The sequence below is a fragment of the Thermobia domestica genome, chromosome 14 (genome assembly GCF_964235325.1).
Source record: "Thermobia domestica chromosome 14, izTheDome1.hap1.1, whole genome shotgun sequence".
NCBI classification, from domain to species: Eukaryota; Metazoa; Arthropoda; class Insecta; order Zygentoma; family Lepismatidae; genus Thermobia; species Thermobia domestica.
Window position 1 is genome coordinate 137,417,934 of NC_137467.1, and position 6,245 is coordinate 137,424,178.

General features: G+C 36.2%; 2 non-coding genes across 2 annotated transcripts; one reads left to right on the forward strand and one right to left on the reverse strand.

The window, feature by feature from the left end:
* Positions 1 to 3,811: 3,811 nt before the first annotated feature.
* Positions 3,812 to 3,884, reverse strand: TRNAT-CGU (transfer RNA threonine (anticodon CGU)). Its single transcript has one exon. It is a non-coding gene; the product is annotated as a tRNA-Thr (tRNA).
* A 261-nt stretch (positions 3,885 to 4,145) lies between these two features.
* TRNAT-CGU (transfer RNA threonine (anticodon CGU)) lies at positions 4,146 to 4,218 on the forward strand. The gene has a single exon. It is a non-coding gene; the product is annotated as a tRNA-Thr (tRNA).
* The last annotated feature ends 2,027 nt before the right edge of the window (positions 4,219 to 6,245 follow it).

The window sequence follows — 6,245 nt, forward strand, 5'->3', positions numbered from 1 at the left end:
ATTTAATGGACCATCATCTACTTTGATATAGAAGACCGAAAGCTAGGAAATTGAGTTTTAATTATCTTAGTGCAAGCGGCGACACAAAGTGAGGTCTGCACTAGAATTTAAAAAATTCATTTCAGGAAAGAATTTGCAAACGACACATACGTTAATCCAGCTGCGCCGATGAAAATTTCAGGGAACATATTAAATTAATAATGTATTTTCTTATGTTGTTTTCCATCATTATTGTGCAGTTCTTTTTAAACTGTAAACTCGAGATACATAGCAACAAATATTTGTAGCCAATATTAAGTCGAAACTCGTAATCCATACTAGCTGTATCCAGCTCTGCTCCCTCTTAAAACTTCCAGTTCATTACGGGGCTCACCACTTTCCTTCTACATTTTTATTCCACAAAATATTTTACAACAGAGATGACGTGGGCCAATGAAAATTTGACCCATGATTCACTGATCCATCACCCGCCCTGACCCACGACTTACCGTGACTCTCACACACGACCCACAGTGACCCATCACTCACGGTAATCCACTATGACCCACCATTCAAGGTGACCCATTCTGACCCACCACCCACATGACCAACTCTGGCCCACCACCCACCAAAACTCATCAACTCTGATTTATGATGCACGCCCTCCTATCCACTGACTAAACAGTTCACACCTGCAATAAAACAAGGCTGTGAAATTATCACTAATCGGAGTTTGAATTTCTAAGGTCAAACTCTCAAGCACCGCTCTTTTACAATACCGGTTGATCTGATCCTACGATATAAAATGGTAAAATGATATAAAATGGTAGATAATTACTTCCTTGTTGAATTACAGATACTTTTCAGTGGAAAATAGGATGAAATTTGAAAGTATAAAATCAAGGTAAAGTAGGCCAACGTAAAGAAAAAAGAAAGAAAAAAAAAAACGTAAAATTCGACTGTTTCTCGAAAGCCAACTAGTAAGTCTTATTGCTATTATTACAATTACAAATATCAATATCAAAAAAATTGCCTGAAGTTCTTTTTTCACTTAGATATACTCATCTGAGGTAAGTAAATACAAATAAATGAAAAAGGAAGAAAAATTGAGGCCTTGAAAGTAAAATGTAGATACATTCATTAGTGTTAACAAGATGGTGTGTACAATGCAGTAAGCAGAGTGGATCGGTGGGTCAGTGTTGGTCACGGTGGGTCGCAGTGGGTCACGCCCTATTGACCCACGACCTACTGGCCCATTTGGGTGCACAAATGCTTCCTTTCGGAGTTATATACTGCCGAAAACATGAACAAATTAACTTTAAAGGTCCATAGTTTGAAAAGTATGGGTCTATCGCTGTCGAGTCAAGACTTCACTTAGGAACTACTATGTGCACTATCCAAATATCCAAGTTTCAGAATCCTGTGGTATTTCCGCAACAATTTCTATAGATGTAGTTGGAGAGTACAAAATACATTCCCGTAGCCAAACTTCCCCCTATAAAAATTGCTTCGTGGGTACCTTAGGATTCTGAAACATGTATATTTGGATAGCGCACATATTAGTTCCTAAGTCTTGACCCGACTACGGTAGGTCCCATAGTTTTGGAACTATGGACTTTTAAAGTTCATTTTTTCAAGTTTTCGGCAGCCTGTAACACCGAAAGGAAGCATATGTGCATCCAGGTTGGTCTATACTTTTTGTCGTATCTTGGTGTCAGGAATCACCTCCCAAACGTTATCGGCGTTGTTTTGAAACACCCTGTATATCATGAAATTTAATGTATGAGGTTAACAACAGACATTTTGAAGTGGCAGCTTATCTTCATATCTGAATGTAATCTTATCTAGTTAATTGTTATAGAGTTATATTGATCTTCGATCTTAATTCATTCCTAGGATGTAACATTTCTAAAGTACCTTGTCCTAAGATAAGACAACAAAAAAAGTTCTTTAGATATGTTTGCTGTATTGTGAGATTAAAGAAAAGAAACATGAAAATAATTTCTAAGGAATTGACATTTTCAAGCACACAATGTTAGCTACCAATTTATTTTCCCAGTTGTTCTGATGTCATTCAATAACGATAAACGGCCTATAAATTTACCAAACTTCTTTCCATCTCTACTTCAGTCTTCGCAGAAGAAATGAGAGTGTATTGACGTATGTGGGTCAAGATGACTCTATTTGTGTTGTATAGTTCGTTCTTCAAACGAAGTGCAGTTTGTATATTAAGAATGCCACCTTCTACGTGTGGTGGCTCGTGCCAAATCATCCTAAGGATCTTGCGAAAAAAAAATCACCCCTGATAACAAAAAGGCCAACCAGAATCCCCATTTCAAACAATTGACAGTCGCTTGTCAACTCCACGTGGAGTCTTAGTTGTCATAGTTCCAAATGTTGTCCTTTAAGTCAGTGCTTGATTCCCTGTACCTAAGACTAGCTTCCTTGTTCTTACATTGCGTGACATCTGTTTCATATTAAGCTATAGTATTGAAAAGAAAAAGGAGACATAGTGGATTTTAAAACGTTGCAATCCCGCAAATGTGGTCAAGAAAGGTTTGGAAGGAGAACAGGATCCTGCAGTAAAAATCAGCATGGGAACTAGCAAGAAATTTGCCGAACTGCACTTCTATTGAGTAAACTAACTATACGGTTGCTTGGTTGAATGAATTATAGTTAGCGTCCCGTTCAGTACCGAGACCATGTGATACGAACAGTGATGGATTTAAGCATGTTACGGCCCTAGGCAATTTATAGTCCGGGGCCCCTAGCCGAAGATATCATAGGTATAGCTTCCATAGCAATATAAAACTCTTAAACAATTAATTCATTGATCAAACATAGCGTTTAGGGCTTTAAAAATACAGCTATTAAAGTGAGACATTACTTTATCTTTTGACTGAACGTGTTCATTCATCTATCAAGTATAGTGAATGTTGAGTCAGCAGTTTAGTAGATGAAAAATAGAACATACATGAAACGGCATTTTAACTTACTTCACTGATCGCAATATCAAAGAACTGAGTATGGAGAAGAGCGTATTTACATCCTGTATTGCTGATAGATTGAAGAAAATTTTATAACCTTTTGTTAAATAAGGCAGTATGAATGAATGAATGACTATTGTTTAATGGAAACATTATTAAGGAAGTAGTTTTGCTTAGATATATTTACTCGGAGCAAAATTAAAAAAATGAAATTAGAGAAAGAAGTGTTACCCATCGAAAGTGTTGCCACTGAAGCATCTTCTATAACTACCCTTTCGTTAAGCACAGTACTCATAACAGACGCCTCACATAAATAATTATAAAGTGACAACACGGGAATACGTCTTCCTCTAAATGTTAAACCAGTGACGACACCAGTTTTATTTTTTTTTCAAGCTGCAAGCAGAGGTGAAATGATATTTCTGAGGGACACTATTTGTTGTGTACCGAAAACGATAGTTTTACTGTATATTGCTTGACTTACATTAAAATACAACATATATGGGCAGGGGCGGATACAGGACCGAATTCTGGGGGGGGGGGCGATGAGTTGTCATACTGCTACTTTTAAGGGCTCCAAATTTTGGAATGGGTTTTATTTATATATATAAAATAAGAAAGTTTCCTCTTCTGGGGGGAAGGCGATCGCCCCCCCCTGGATTCGCCCCTGTATATGGGACAGACAGGGTTAATCTCCAAGGGACGCCCGGCCCATTTGGCTTCGCCACTGAGTTAAATTTTGTCAGCAAAGTATTTTATTTTGAGTTTGACAGCTTCCTAATCGATATTTTGATAGCAATAACTGTTTTATTGTTTTGTAAAACGTTTCAAAATTCGGGCCCGAATGCCTCCTGTGAGATTCGAACTCACGACCCCTGGTTTACGAGACCAGTGCTCTAACCACTGAGCCAAGGAGGCGTGGATGAAGATGTAAGGAAGTTTCAAACCTGGAAGTAATTTCATCTTTCTTTCTTTGCACTGTAAACAACATTTATGAACACAATTAAAACCAAGTTAGAAGTGACTAATAAGTCAATAAATTCGTGTTGGAGTTAAAAACTATTTTCAAAACAATCAATTCTCAACATATTACTAAGTTGTGATAATATTCCCTTACAGTGCAATGAAAGAAAGATGAAAGTACTTCATGGTTTAAAACTTCCTTGCATATTTATCCACGCCTCCTTGGCTCAGTGGTTAGAGCACTGGTCTCGTAAACCAGGGGTCGTGAGTTCGAATCTCACAGGAGGCATGCGTGCTCGAATTTTTAAATTCCGTAAAACATTTTACAAACCAATAAAACAGTTACTGCTATCAAAATATCGATTAGGAAGTTGTCAAACTCAATATGAAATACTTTGCTGACAAAGTTTAACTCAGTGGCGAAGCCAAATGGGCCGGTCGTCCCTTGGAAATTAATTCTGTCTGTCCCATATATGTTGTATTTTAATGTAAGTCAAGTAATCGCAGTAACCGTAATGTAAACATTTAAGAAAGTTTTATTATCAGAAGGTTTTTTTTTTTTTAACTTTTCAAGCTTGTGAAGGGTGCTATGTACTTTCCTACAAATTTTATTGATTTGATTTGACTAATTTAACAAGGGAATTGAAAGAAAGATTCAGAGTACTAACACAATAGGACATTTATATCAAGACCTAATTTCTTCCCAGTATTAATCAAATAAATTAGTTTATGAAAAATGATAATAAATCGATCATAGGCATAAGATTTAACTAGCTAGGTCGGGAGTATGTAGTAAGTTTTACGAATTAGCAATAAGAAAAAGCACATAAGGTCCCACCGAGATTTCAACTCGGATCGCTAGATTCTAAGGAAAGAGAGTTCTAACAATTACACCATGGGACAGACATTCTGCGAAGTGCTAAAAAGCAGAATTCATGGCATTATACCTATACTTGTTGAAATGATAGAATGCAAATAAAATAAACGAATAAGTAAATAGATAATAGAGTAAAATTGATCAATAAAAATAAAAGGAAGCGATGGAAGGCATTAATTTCCATTTTTCTCACAGAATTATAAAACACTTCAAAATGTGCCATTAATTCTAGGTGTTAATTATAAGTTACTTAACTAACCAATGTTATTAAGAGCCATACAGAGATTATGAAATAAAATCGAAAAATGAGGCGCCTAGTATCGAAAACCGCCATTTTTTTCTGAAATTGAGTTATATATTGCTTATTATATGTTTGATCTAAATTAATTCCATGGAAGCAGAATTTTGTTTAAAAGCTTAATATTTCATACTTCAAAAACTAGTTCAAATATGGGACTTTGTACGCGTGTGTATGGAGCTTCAATGTACGTTTTGCGAGACTACTCGAAACTAAACCCTGTTCGGCGTAAGCTCTAAACTACGATAAACAAAGCCACGTGAAACTAAATCTCGCTGATTTGCTGTTGACCTACCGACGCTTGTACTCCTCCACAAAATAGTTCACATGATTTGATTATTACTTTCACTATGTAGATCCAAATAAAGCTACTGCATTATTATAAATGACAAAAATATAATACAGATTATCTAATAATACTGTATTCGATTGTGGTTAATAAAACAATACAAATAAACACTAAGTATGCGCAGTAATTATGGCACCAATTCAACTCTGAAGGCGTATTCTGCTTTTAAGTCTGAGAGATGGCTGACATGAATCCCGGTTCAGCGAGTGTTGTGATGAAACATCAACAAGGTAAACCTTTACTCACTAAGCAAGAATTGTTTACCAGCGAAATTCATTTTTTTTAATCTTTCGAGTTTTTTTCTTTTCTGCTGCTGCTGTAAGTATCCGGACAACACGATACAGTATTACCAAAATGCACGTGTATAATTTGCTCCTCCCCGTGGGGAGTGGAAGTGATATCACTAGCCAATCGTATTTGTGATAAGCGGAAGGATACAAATATTTTGTTTATCGGAGTTTAGAGCTTACGCTGAACTGGGAATAAGCGAAATGGATGTGGTGGATTTTGATACTAGGCGCATAAAATATACTCTCTCCAATATACCTGACAATATTAAAATGCAAATTGAACATTTTGATCTTATAGCAGCACAGGAAGAACAATGAATTTTCTCATTTTATATATAAAAAAAAAATTGTTCTTATTTCGATGTTCACGTAGTTTGGTGATAATGTGCTTTACTGTGATAGACGTACTGGGGTTCACCATCTTTTAAAATGACTATCTCCTGAGTTGACTGACTATCATCTGCTCCTTCCAGGAAATCAACACCGATTAAGGCGCTAACTT